The 13,257-nt window shown below is 36.1% G+C and overlaps 1 protein-coding gene across 7 annotated transcripts in view; it reads left to right on the top strand.

The window, feature by feature from the left end:
- The window catches only part of BTRC (beta-transducin repeat containing E3 ubiquitin protein ligase), a 168,815-nt gene that overhangs the window by 76,146 nt on the left and 79,412 nt on the right, over nt 1-13,257 (top strand). Inside the window, exon 1 of one of the 7 annotated variants that reach the window (XM_008708499.2) lies at nt 1,888-2,109. The exons of 4 other annotated variants lie outside the window; for them this stretch is intronic. The gene's annotated coding sequence lies outside the window, so the exon portion shown is untranslated. Of the gene's footprint in view, nt 1-1,887; nt 2,123-5,222; nt 5,308-13,257 lie in introns of those variants that run through there. 2 more of the 7 variants (XM_040624002.1, XM_008708555.2) reach the window with 2 other exon arrangements.

Genomic DNA, 13,257 nt, shown 5'->3' with positions numbered 1-13,257 from the left:
GGAAAGCCAAATTTACAGTAAAAGCAAAAGTTACAGCTTAAACTAAAGTATCCTGAATAAGGAGTATAGTTAGTCTTTTTGACATTTTAAGAAGACAGCAAGGGATATAAAGCAAAGTGTGATTTTTGAATTCTTATTGATACGTTGCTGTTCTTTCAGCCATATCCTTCAAGGCCTATGTTGGACCATGTTTTTCTACCCTTGGGAACCAAAAGTCTATATTAAAGTCTATACAAGAGGAGATGATATTTGTAATTTTAAAGACCTGAAAATTCATGAAGACTTAGTATAATTAGTGGAAAAGTCCAGAGGATAATAAGCCCACAAAATAGTAATTTTTTTAATAATAAGAAAAAAAGGAGAGTGATTAGACAAGGTACAGTTCACAATTGAAATACACACCTAAACACAAATCTTAACCTGGTCCAATATGGTTTTCAGAAATTTGCTTATTTATGTAGCATGATTTCATTTTTACTCCACAATGGGTGGATATTGGGGATATTATAGTTTATCAACTTTAAAGGAGCCTTTAATATTTTTCATGACATTGTTGAATTGTAATAAAATGGGAACACCAAAACAGGGAAGATATCCAAGGTGACGAAAGTCATTTAGCAGAAAAAAATCAGGAACAACGATGACAGAAATAACTAATCTGCAGAGAGAAAGGATTTTGGCATACATCCTAAGGGGTTCTATAGTTCTCAACCCCATTTTGAGAAATCAAAAAGATCTACAGAATGCAGATGTCTTTGAGTTACAAAAATAACCAGATGTCCTTATTAGTAGAAGCAAATGTTTGCCTTTTAATTCACACAACTATATGCAGAGGATCTCTGGATGAAATATTGTCTAAATAGGGCAGGAAAGAAAACTGTGGCATGACAGGCTCTGTCCTAAACACCTAATCATAAAAGCAATATCTTGAAAAGGAAAACAAAAAACATTCTTTAAGATTCATTAGATTTAAAGGGAAGAGAGGCAAATTAAGCTAGTTACACTCTTGTTCGCTTACTAGGTGAGTTTGGTTTTTTATTAACTTGTGTCTTTAAATCCCAAATCTCCCTGGTGAATTTTTGTTTATTTTAGCATGCTTGTTTAGCTACTTTGTGCATTGTCAGTTGTATTTTCAACAGTGAAAGCATATGCATGAAACTCCTTTTTTATCCAGAATGAGTGGTAGTCCCTTAGTTCTCTCAAGAAAAGCAATCTACAGTAGTATATAAATGCCCACTAGCAAGCCTCTTGGGATTTTTAAAATACTAAGCCGCATTGTTACAAATAGATGTGGTTTGGTGACCTCACTGGAGGTAATTTTTTAAATTTTAATTAATTAAATTAAATTAATTAATTTTAATTTTTTAATTCACTGGAATAAAATGTAAAAAAAAATCTACTTGAAAGGACAAGGTATGAAGTTTTTTGTTTTTAAATCAAGCCTTTCAAATAAAAAATCTTTAGAGTTTAAATAGACTTCTGATGTGGAGCATATTAACGTGATTACAAACTCTTTCATATACTCACAGTCATTCCTAAGTTGATGTTCAAACCTTTGATTTAAGTCACAAAGCTGAATGTGTTCAAACACTGTGTGATATCTCTCCTATTCATAAAACAGGAAACTTTTTTAGCTTTTCTTTTTTTTTTTTATCCCCATACGTATTGACAGAAATTTGTCCTTCTCCTATAGCTATACTTGTAATGGTGAAGTATTAAACTGCTGTATTACGCTGTATTCTATAACTTGAAAGTTAACAAAGGCATGTTTGCTGCTCCTTCATGCCCTTGCCTTGTCACTCCCTGGTGCAGCTCCGTCTCCTCCATCCTTCTTATCAGAGTATCTCAGTGGTTAGTTGAGCTTGTTTATCTTAAAAGAGCAGGAGGCAGGCTTTTAGGAAGTAAGCTACATGTTCCAGTGTAACAGGCACCAATGCTGTTTGACTTGAAAAACATTTGATCTCTTACATTAACAGCCCGTGTCGCTGTAATAGAGGCTACAGCTGGGCTGTTGTTCAGTTTTCTGTTGTTTTAGCTTTGAAATAACTGTTAGTGCTGCTCCAAAATCTCCGTGTTTAAAATTGTATATTGGCTGTCCCCCCAGGACTCGTAAGTAAACAAGGTGATATGTGTGGCCAGAGGGAGCATATTTTGTTAGCTTTGTTTTAAATAAGAACCTTCCCTATCTAAAGGTGGTTTTTGTCTGATCCCTGATGGTGTGCTGCATGACTTTGTTTGTGTAAATTTGTAGATGTAGTAATATTTCGAAGCAGATTTTTATTACTAATGTGTAAGCTCAATAACTATTAATTATGGACTTTCTTTTTTTTCCCCTCAAATAACGAAGTACTTAGTTTTCTCACGAAGCTTAACTTCAGATATCCTGAACAGTTTCCCGAAGTAGAGCAGTTTGTATAGCAGCTGTTGAAAATGGGCAAGCAAGAATTTAAAGGATATGTTTGTTAGACTTAAATATTACTTAGCTTTATTTTAAAATATTCAGTTATTGGTAGTTTCTGTGCCAGGAATACTTTGACAGTTGGAATCAAAGTAGCAGTATTTGAAGAACAGAAAAGAAAATTTGTAAAAGCGGGTTGCTGTTTCCTTCCTTTTTTAGAGTATCTCTTATTTTAATAGTGATAGAATGGCAGCTTATTATAGTAGTGGTGGAATGACAGCAGTTTTACTCCTTTCTTCCTTTCTCTATTTATTTTTAAGAACCTAGTTTGTTTTCCTATTCTAATTGTTTTCTGATACGATATAATACTACCAAGCCACCCAGCACTTTCTTTGAATTTAACCTAAAATATATACATCAGCCAGCACAAGTATAATTGGTTGAAAGGCAGCCATCTATCTGGGGAGTTCTTCTAAATACCGAATGTGTCATGTGCTTTGACATGACATATTTGTAATATCTCTGAATACAGAAAGCACTTTCTGTAGGTGTTAAAGCAGTAGTGTGTTTTAAGAATGTGTGCAGTGCAAATTCTGGCTTGTGAGGTAATGACAAGTGTTTGACTGCATAGACAATATATTTTTCCCCCTGAGGTCCCCACACACCTAGTTTCCCTCAAGCTCATCATCTCTGTCAGGTTAATCAATAGGCACCGTATGGCAGAGGGTCAGTAATCAGTGTCATCGTGCCTTTAAATCGTGTTGAAAATTTGCTTAAAGCCTGGGCCAATTAACATCGAGATGATGAATGGATGGGAAGATGGGAAGAGCCTGACGCTCAGGGGCTTTGTGAGGAGGAGATGCTCAGCTGTTGAGCAGCAGACACCAGCGAATAAAATCAGCCATTCATGTGAGCTCAGTCCACCCACTCTTAATGATAATGTCAATCTAGCAAAATATATACACATTGGAGTTGTCACGAGTTCATAAATCAAAGGAGTTTGTCAAAGGCATTCAGATTAACGAGGCAGCAGCAATAACAAGTCAAATTTGCATAGAGAATTGCTTGAATCTCAGTAAATTATGATCCTGTTTTTCATTTGATTATTTGCTAATGTCTCAAGAGGGAGAATGATTATATTAGCATGCAAAATCTACTCCAGAAGTAGAAATCTGAAGTATAGAAGACCAGCACACTATGACAATTAATCAGTTTCTGCATACTAGCATAAATGCACAAGGCCCAGAAATGAACTTCTTTTTTATTATTATTTCTCCTTGCTACTGATCCAAATGGTTCAGCTTGACAGAGACTTTATATTGCTTTAACAGTGTTCTGAATTGTGCCTCCAGGCAAGACATAGTTATGCAGCTATAACCAACCTATCCATCTGCCAACCAGATTGGAATTCTCCTATCCAAGGCTTCCATTAACCCCCACTGACAGCTCCAAACAGGATTAAGAATTTGGAAGCATAAAAAATAGTTGTTCTTTGCAAATATACACAATCCCTTTGCATTTTGAGAAAGGCTGCATCTGTAGCGTTTTATAATTAGTGTCGGACAGTGTAGCAGGAGAAAAAATCTAGTAGGTGTTTTTTTGTTTGTTTGTTTACTTCTGTCATAGGAGGTAAGGCAGTACTGATGGAAGTCCTGTGTGTTTGGTCATCTGAGAGTGCTTTCCATTATATCTGGTTCCTAGCACTGTGCTCGGATTGGTATATTGCTAGAAAATACCACTTCTTGAAAGCTTTAACTGGTAGATCTTGTTGAAGTTAGCAGGATAGGGAGGCTTTGATGTGGTTGTGGTTTAATCGAGTATGTCAAATGATAAACGTGCTAGGGAAGCAGTGTGCATGGAAACATGCCAGAGAATATTATCTTATGAGGACATTTCAGGTCCTCCCTAAAACTGGTCCTTGAATAGGATTCTTCAGCTTCTGAACTTAAATGACCTATTTTTTTCCCCATTGTATCCTAGAAGGATTAATTAGAATTTGTTTAGGTACACACAGAGTATTTTATTTATGTCACCTTTCACTGAAGAGTTTAAATGACTTTTATCCATGTAGTTAAATTACCATTAACCTTGGAAATGAATAATTATTCCTGTTTTTGAGAATTGCAAATCATATATATTGGAGACTATAATTAGCTCCAAATGATATAATAAGTTAATGGAAAAAATAGTAATTCAATTACTAATTTACCAGTCATGTCTACTGTATGATGTTTGCAACTAACTATTAGAAATTGGTCTCTAGATTTTTTTTTCTTCATGTGGTTGTCATTCTACATGATGATGATCAAATGACTCCACTTTTTAAATGTGTTCAAAGTCAGAGTTATAATTCACCACCATTTGCCCACTTCACTATTTAGTTATTAATAGTTCACTATTTATATTATTTAATGTAACTTTCCTGGTTACAGAATCCTTTGAATTTTCTCAATGAGGAATGTAGCATAGGTGGAAAATGTTACTTCTAGTGTTGGAGCTGATTATTTTATTTATAACAGATGTCTTTTCAGACCGGCTCAGGCTCTGTTGCACCATCCAACCTTGAGCAAGATGCTTATTCAAAGATTATGATAAGTCATTATGAGTGGCTTGACTTTTCATCACTGTGTAAATTAGTTTAGTTTTTCATTTGATTATATAATCAACTCTTGATTATCCATGTCATCAGGAGTTGGGTGTTCAAATAGATAACTGAAAACAGTAAATAAGCCACTTACTAGGTCATGGAGAATATTGCCCTAGCCATAAACCTGCTGTGTGCTATCATCAAAATCTGTCTACTTCTTGTTTTAGATACCAAAACAAAAAAACAAGAACAAAAAACCCAGCTCTGAAGAATCAGGAATGCTTTGCTTACCTACAGAAGAACTTTTCTTCCTTAATCAAAGGTTGGCAAACTTTAACTGTAAAGGACCAGACAATAAACATTTGAGGTTTTGTGGGCCATAGGATCTCTGTCGTGATTACTCACCTTTGCCATTGTAGTATGCAGGTTGCCACAGATAAAAGGCAAATGAGTGAAGATGGCTAAGTTTCATTAAAACATTATTTGCAAAAACTCTATTTGGCGCAGGAGCTTACTAACTCTAAATTGTCATACTGGCATTATAAGTGATGGGGTAGTAGGACTGTAGTTGGGCTATCACTTTGAACGTTTTCTGCTTTGAAAACCTTTTTTAAAGCTAGCTGGACAGTGTGAGTGTAGGGCTTCAATTATTTATTAAGCACTTATCCATATATTATGTAATGTGTTGTGAAGTGGAGGGAGCCACAAAGACTTTACCCAAAAAGCTTTCAGTGTTACTGGGTAGTTGAGAGTAACATGCAAACATTTATCTAATTAAGCGCTAAATTGTGTAGGGCAAGATAAAAATGTTAAGGAATTTCCAGTAGAGAAAGGTGGAATAGTTGTATGGTTTCTCAGAGAATACGACATTTTGAAATTTATTTCGAGACTGGGTGGGACTTAAATGATTAAAATTTTTTCTTGTGTTTATAACTGTTGAGTGAATGACACTAAAATTAAGGATCCTTCCAGCCTGAAAATGTTGAGATCATATCCCATGTTTATAAGACTATGAAGAGACTTGCTTAACTAAGGCAGAAAATGTTTGCTGATGGAAATAACTTGATGTAATGTAGCAGAAAATTCTGGAAGGTCTTGGAGTCCAGGCCTAGAACTTCATATTTGATTTCATAGAAAGAAAGGGTCATGAAAAGTTTTTGAGGGAAAAAGACCACCATGACATTAGTGGTATTTAAGAAATATTAATCTGGCAATAGCATTCAACCGAACAAACACTTAAAAACTCATATATTCTCAAACTTTGTACTGAGCTACTGGAAAATGAAGATGAAAAAGAAACTGGCCCCGCCCAGAAGGATTTTACAGTGCTGGGTAGGAGTGGGAAGCTTGTTCATAGAGAGATATAGAGAGATATGAAGCATAAGTGTCAAAATAGAAATAAAGTGCTAATTCAGAGTAATCAGTTCCAGCTGGGGGTTAGTGGGGCGCAAGTAGGGGGAGGAAAGGATATGCATAGGCTTCTCAGTGAAGGTATCATTTTAGTTGACTTTTTTTTTTTTTAAAGATTTTATTTATTTATTTGACAGAGAGAGACAGCCAGCGAGAGAGGGAACACAAGCAGGGGGAGTGGGAGAGGAAGAAGCAGGCTCCTAGCAAAGGAGCCTGACGTGGGGCTCAATCCCAGAACGTCGGGATCACGCCCTGAGCTGAAGGCAGACGCTTAACGACTGTGCCACCCAGGCGCCCCCATTTTAGTTGACTCTTGAATCAGGATTGAAATGATGAAGAGATCAGGAAAGGAGTATTTTTTTTTTTTAAAGATTTATTTATTTATTAGAGAAAGAGAGCCAGTGAGCAGGGGTAGGGGCAGAGGGAGAGAGAGAACCTGAAGCAGACTCCTTGCCGAGGACAGAGCCTGACATGGGACCCAGTCTCACAACCCTTAGATCACCACCTGAGCCGAAACCGAGTCAGATGCTTAGCCGACTGAGCCACCCAGGGAATAGAATTAGCAAAAGCACAGGGATGAGACGGTGCTTTTCATGCTTTGGAGAATGATAAAATAATGTCATGTAAGTGGTTCCAGAGATGGATGGAAAAGTAAAATGACCAGATAGTGGATGCTATACTGAGAAGTTTGGACTTAATCCTGTAGGTGACAGCTATAAAAGGGTTTTGGGCAGCGTGTGGGGTAGGGTGAGGTAAATGTCTTTTTAGAACATGGTTCTGACTGTAGTGTATAGAGTGGATCAGATACGGATTTAGGCAAGGGGTCAGAAGGCTATCTCAATAGTAATAGCACTGGTAATAGGTGTTGGTGGTCTAGACTAGAGTAGAGGTTATGGAAATACAAACCGAGGGTTGGATCTCTTAAAATAGATGTTTGAAAGGAAAATTGGTTAGATACATTCTAAGAAAAATGGGGGGGGGGCAGGATGATTAAAAATTGGCCAAGGATTTAAGTTTGGGATGGAAAGAAAAGTTGGGAGGGAAGAAGGTGACCTAGGATGGGTAAGAATGGTAAAAAAGTGCTTTAAATTTGGATATGTTGATTTTGAGACAGTTTATTTAAATCTATCATCGGAACTTTCTTTGAGGTGATTTCTTTGTCTTTTTTATTCGTCCCCAGGTTACTCCTGGAAACATTTTATCCAGAATACATCCCTGAGATCTAATGCACAAGCTTTAGCATTATTTCACTTTATTGACTTTTTCCTATTCAAATGTTACTATGTCTATAGGTGTTACAACCCAAATGCTTCCAGTTTGAAGTTACAATTCAGAAATTGTCAGCCAGACTTTTATTCTGCCTTTTTAAATTCTAAACTAGTAAATGCTGGGCTAAAAGAGAAATACCTGAGTTAATATGAAAGGTAACAAATTATGTAGTATCTTTTTCAGATATATTTTAATATGAAGCTACTATTTATATCATATTGTTACTCCAGGACTACAAATGCATTCTGCAAATGTATATACTATAATGAAATGTTCAATCTGAGTGTTGCAAATGAGTTGTTCCAAGCAGTCAGCTTTTTCTAATTGGCTCAGGGTTATGTGGTAGAATATAACTTTTATTATTTATATTTAAGGGAATTTCCCCCCAAAATTTATTTTTCCATTTTATAAGATATTTTCTTCTAGGTTTCATCTGCTTTACTTGTTAATTCTTATTTTTACAGAATTTCAGATTTACAGAACAGTTTAAAGAATAGTGCAAAGAATCCCCTTATACTCTTCACACAGATTCTCCATATGTTAACATGTTACCACATTTGCTTTATCCTTATTTGTACGTACATATGTATGCTCACATCCATTTACATATTTTTTCTGAACCATTTGCAAGTTACAGACATAATGTCCTTTTACCAACATAAGTATTTCTTTGTATGTTTCCTAAAAACAAGGACATTCTTTTAATAATTACAATACAAATTATCAAAATGAGGAAATTGAATGTATAAACAAATGGTGGTACATCCATATAGTGATACAACTTGTCAATAAAAAGGAAAGGAGTACTGGGGCGCCTGGATGGCTCTGTCAGTTAAGCATCTAACTCTTGATTTCAGCCCAGGTCACGATCTCAGGGTCATGAGATCAAGCCCCACATCAGGCTCTGCGCTTGGTGCGGAGTCTGTCCGTCTCCCTTTTCCACTTGCACACTGCTCTCTCGCTCTCTCTCTTTAAAATAATAAAATATTGGGGGCGCCTGGGTGGCACAGCAGTTAAGCGTCTGCCTTCGGCTCAGGGTGTGATCCCGGCGTTGTGGGATCGAGCCCCACATCGGGCTCCTCCGCTGTGAGCCTGCTTCTTCCTCTCCCACTCCCCCTGCTTGTGTTCCCTCTCTCTCTGGCTGTCTCTATCTCTGTCAAATAAATAAATAAAATCTTAAAAAAAAAAAAATAATAAAATATTTTTTTAAAAAAGGAAATGACTACTGATATATGCAACAACACAAATGAATCTTCGATGTATTAAGCTAGGTGGAAAAAGACTTAAAAAATTATATACTATATGATTCCATTTTGTGACATTTTGGAAAAGACAAAATTATTGAGAAAAAAATCTGTGATTATGAGAGAAAGGGATTGACTGTAAAGGGGCAATGCAAGAGAATTTGGGAAACGATGAACTGCTTTACATCTTGATTATGGTGGCAGTTACGTAACTATGCTTTTTGCCAAAACTCATATAATTGTACACCAAAACAAGTGAATTTTTCTATATGCAAATTTTTAAAAGTGGGGGAAACAATCAGGAAATTAACATCGATACAATGTTATTAGCTCATCTATAGAACTTATTCAGTTTTCCCAATTGTTCTAATAATGTCCTTTATACCATTATGTCATGATGAGCACCCAGTAGTTACCCATCAAAATCAAATGAAATTGAGGATCAGGAGGAAGAAAATTGTGGGTATGGGCTAGAGAGGCACTACTCATCCTGTTAGGTGCAGATCACTATTTTTCACTATATAATTCTGTACAGAGAAGTTTACCATCAATTTTGCTTTAACCCCCCCAGAATAATCTCAGATCACAGATTGCATTCAGTTGTCATGTCTCTTTAGTTTCCTTTCACCTGAAACAGATCCTTAGTCTTTGTTTCATGACTCTGACATTTTTTGTTAAGTACAGACTAGTAATTTTTTAGAATATTCCTCAATTTGGGTTAGTCTAATGTTTTCTTATGATCAGATTGAGATTATGTGTTTTTGGCAAGGTTACCTCAGAAGTAATAATGTGTTCTTCTCAGTACATCATATCAAGAGACATAATTTTTTTTTTGTTTTTTTTGTTTTCTTTAAGATTTTTTAAATTTATTTGAGAGATAGAGTAAGTGATCACAAGCAGGGGGGAAGAGTAGAGAGAGAAGCAGACTCCCCACTGAGCAGGGAGCCCAATGCGGGACTCCATCCTAGGATCCCAGGATCATGACCTGAGCCGAAGGCAGACGCTTAACCAGCAGAGCCACCGAGGCACCCAAGAGGCGCGTAATGTTAAGGTGGTGTCTGTCAGATCTCTCTACTGTGAGGTTATTGTTTTTCCTTTTGTAATTATTAAATATCTCATGGAGATGTATTTTAAGTTATGTAACTATCCTGTTATTTGTCTTACTTTCACCCACTAATTTGTGGCATGAGTCTTGCTTGTATCAAGTGATTACCCTTAAATAGAACTTACTGGACATAATTTAGCTTGATGACCCAGGCAGTTATGAACATTGCTTATTGGGATGCATCATAGAAAAAGATAAGAGGGATAACTGTGCTGCTGAGCTCTCCTGGGTGATGTTGGAGAGCACAAAGGCTTTGAGAAGCATGGAGGTGACCACTTAGGTATACATGGGTGTTTTTTCATTTCCCTCCACCCTCAAGACTGTGAGCTATACATCTCCTATTTGCTGGCATCTCCTCTTCACTATTAGAAGGGTACCTTACTCCTTGCTCCTGATACCATGACTGTTTAATGTCCCTTCCTCTATTTTATGGTAACAACAGAGTCAAATTTAGTGATACCTATGCAACAGTTCCTCATCTAAATCAGATAAAATAGAGGATCAGGAGGAAGAACATTGTGGATATGGGCTAGATGCTGCTCATTCTGTTATGTTCACATTACTATTTTATAGTTTACCGTCAATTTGGTTTCACCCCAATCACCTGTGGAGTAAAAATGTGATTTAAAATAACTTCACTATTATAAACTTCTACCAAAAAGTAACTAGGCTTCCAAGTTTATTATGATGACGTTTTAACAAAACATAATGTTGAAATGTAGGACTTTACATTGAATTAAACAAATTTGGATTATAAATGGTATTTTATTTAAAGGAGGGTGGAACTTCATGGTCCAGGGTATAGTTACTTGCAAATTTAAGTTTGTAATTGAATATTGGCTTAAGTTTGTATTACATAAAACACTTAATTTTAGCATTTAAAACATTGATTTGTACTTTATTTTTCTTAAAAGTTTAATATACAAGTTGGTTTTATGGATTTAATGTTGACCTTTCCCTCCTTCTGTTTATCTTAAAGTAGCATATATTGCTAGTTTCCTCATTTGAAATGCTTTACAGTCATTAATTCACTGTGTGTCTAATTTTTTTTTGTAGATAGACTACATTATTTTTTTCTGAAATGGGGAGAAAACCCAGTTAGAACTCTGAAGTTATTGAGTCTCTGTGCCTTACTTGTAGCATAGCACATTTTTTTCTTCTTTGTCTTAATTTTAGGGACCATTATTTTATAGTGGTCATCACAAATGTCAAATATCAAGTTAAATCTCATAAGAGATTTCTGCCCCAAAGGAACACCTTATAGTACTGGCTTGTTAACCAACTACAGGCAATGCACAAGGCACACAGATGTTAGCCACAGAGGTACAAGGGCCTTAAAATGACACTATATACATGCTGCTTATCCTTAAATATCTTTTAAAATATAATAATATTTGATAGAAACCACAAAAGATATATAAGTTTAAAATAGTTACAATCCTATACTAATAATCTCATAGTTGTATGAAAATTTTCAGATAAACACATGTTAGAAATAACTTCTGCATCTAAAACTAAAGTAGTTCCCTAGTTAGAAGGTGATGAATAGGGGTGCCTGGGTGGCGCAGTCGTTAAGCGTCTGCCTTCAGCTCAGGGCGTGATCCCGGCGTTCTGGGATCGAGCCCCACATCAGGCTCCTCCACTGGGAGCCTGCTTCTTCCTCTCCCACTCCCCCTGCTTGTGTTCCCTCTCTCACTGGCTGTCTCTCTCTGTCAAATAAATAAATAAAAATCTTTTTTTTTAAAAAAAAGAATGTGATGAATATATGTAGTGTAATGAGTATATCAAAATTTTTTATACTTGCAAATTAAAAAATATTAACACAACGAATGTAGTTGTAGAAAATAGAACCCAAATAATTTGTATTCGTATTTTCTGTATTTTGCCTTGCAGGTAGTGACTTACGTCTTCATAACTTTCCATCTGGTAAAACTGAAACTCCATTAAACAATAATTCCCCATTCCCCCACTTCTCCTAGCCCCTGGCAACCACTATTCAGCTTTCTGTATGATTTTGACTACTCTAAGTATCTCATATAAGTGGATTCATATAGTAATTATCTTTTTGTGACTGGCTTATTTCACCTAGCAAAATGTCCTCAAGGTTCATCCATGTTGTAATATGTACCAGAATTTCCTTCCTTTTTAAGGCTGAATACTATTCCATCGATGTATTACACCCCATTTTATTTATTGCTTCATCAGTCATTAGACGCTTGGGTTGCTTCCACATTTAAGCTATTGTAGTTAATGCTGCTGTGAACACAGGTGTACACATATTTCTTGAGACTCTGCTTTCAGTTCTTTTTAGTATATATCCAGAAGTGGAATTGTTGGATCATATGATAATTCTGTTCTTAATTTTTGGGGAACCACCATACTGTTTTCCACAGCAGCTGTATCCTTTTACATTCCCACTGACAGTGCATAAGAGTTCTAGTTTCTCAACATCCTTGTCAAAATGTATTTCGGTTTTTGTTGTTTTTGATAGAACCTTCTTAATGAATGTGATGTGGTACCACCGTGTAGTTTTGGTTTACATTCCCGAAATGATTAGTGATGTTGAACATCTTTTCATGTGCTGTTGGCCATTTGTATATCTTCTTTAGAGAAATGTCTATCCAAGTCCTTTGTGCATTTTTGAATTGGGTTGTTTGGGGGTTTTTGTTTAGTTTTACAATTTCTCTATATATTCTGGATTTTTTTTTAAAGATTTACTTATTTTAGAGTGTGCACGCGTGCGCACGTGAATGGGGGAGAGGGGCAGAGAGAGGGAGAGAAAGAGAATCCTAAAGTAGACTCCCTGCTGAGCACGGAGGCCACTGTGGGGCTCCTCCCAGGACCCCAATATCATGACCTGAGCTGAAATCAAGAGTCAGCTGCTTAACTGACTGAGCCACTTGGGTGCCCCCCCCATATATTCTGAATATTAATCCTTTATTGCAAAATACATGATTTGCAAATATTTTCTCCCATCCCATGGATTGCTGTTTTATTACTCTGTTGATATTTAGGATTCTGAATTTGCTTTCAATTGGATTGTTGTTTTTTTCCCCTCTTCTTAATCTTTTAAGGACCCCATTGACATTTATGGTCTTCTAGCTACTGTTTGAGGTGATAGTGGCAAGAATGGACTCTAATCTTAAACCACTGATGACATGATGTTGCTTTGAGCGAAGTACTATGTTATTTTTAATAAAAGAAAATCAAATCTGAGAAGAGGAAGAAGAGAAAAAACCATTTA

The sequence above is a fragment of the Ursus maritimus genome, unplaced genomic scaffold, assembly GCF_017311325.1.
Source record: "Ursus maritimus isolate PB19 unplaced genomic scaffold, ASM1731132v1 scaffold_7, whole genome shotgun sequence".
NCBI classification, from domain to species: Eukaryota; Metazoa; Chordata; class Mammalia; order Carnivora; family Ursidae; genus Ursus; species Ursus maritimus.
Note: the sequence above shows the minus strand (reverse complement) of the source record. Positions and strands in the feature narration are given on the sequence as shown.